Raw genomic sequence first — 236 nt, 5'->3', positions numbered from 1 at the left:
TGAGTGTGTGTGTGTGTGTGAGAGTGTGTGAGAGTGTGTGTGTGTGTGAGAGTGTGTGAGAGTGTGTGTGTGAGAGAGTGTGAGAGTGTGTGTGTGTGAGAGAGTGTGTGAGTGAGTTTGTGTGAGAGTGTGAGTGTGTGCGTGTGTGTGTGTGTGCGCGAGTGAGTGAGTGTGTGTGAGCGAGTGTGTGTGTGTGCGAGTGAGTGAGTGAGTGAGTGTGTGTGTGTGTGTGTGTG

General features: G+C 51.7%; 1 protein-coding gene across 1 annotated transcript in view; it reads right to left on the bottom strand.

The window, feature by feature from the left end:
- gtf3c1 (general transcription factor IIIC subunit 1) overlaps positions 1-236 on the bottom strand; it is a gene marked incomplete at its 3' end in the record, with an annotated part of 24,573 nt that overhangs the window by 16,119 nt on the left and 8,218 nt on the right. The window lies entirely within an intron of this gene.

This window comes from Sinocyclocheilus anshuiensis, unplaced genomic scaffold, assembly GCF_001515605.1.
Source record: "Sinocyclocheilus anshuiensis isolate Anshui unplaced genomic scaffold, SAMN03320099.WGS_v1.1 scaffold1796, whole genome shotgun sequence".
Classification (NCBI taxonomy): domain Eukaryota; kingdom Metazoa; phylum Chordata; class Actinopteri; order Cypriniformes; family Cyprinidae; genus Sinocyclocheilus; species Sinocyclocheilus anshuiensis.
This window is presented reverse-complemented; position numbering and strand designations above follow the sequence as displayed.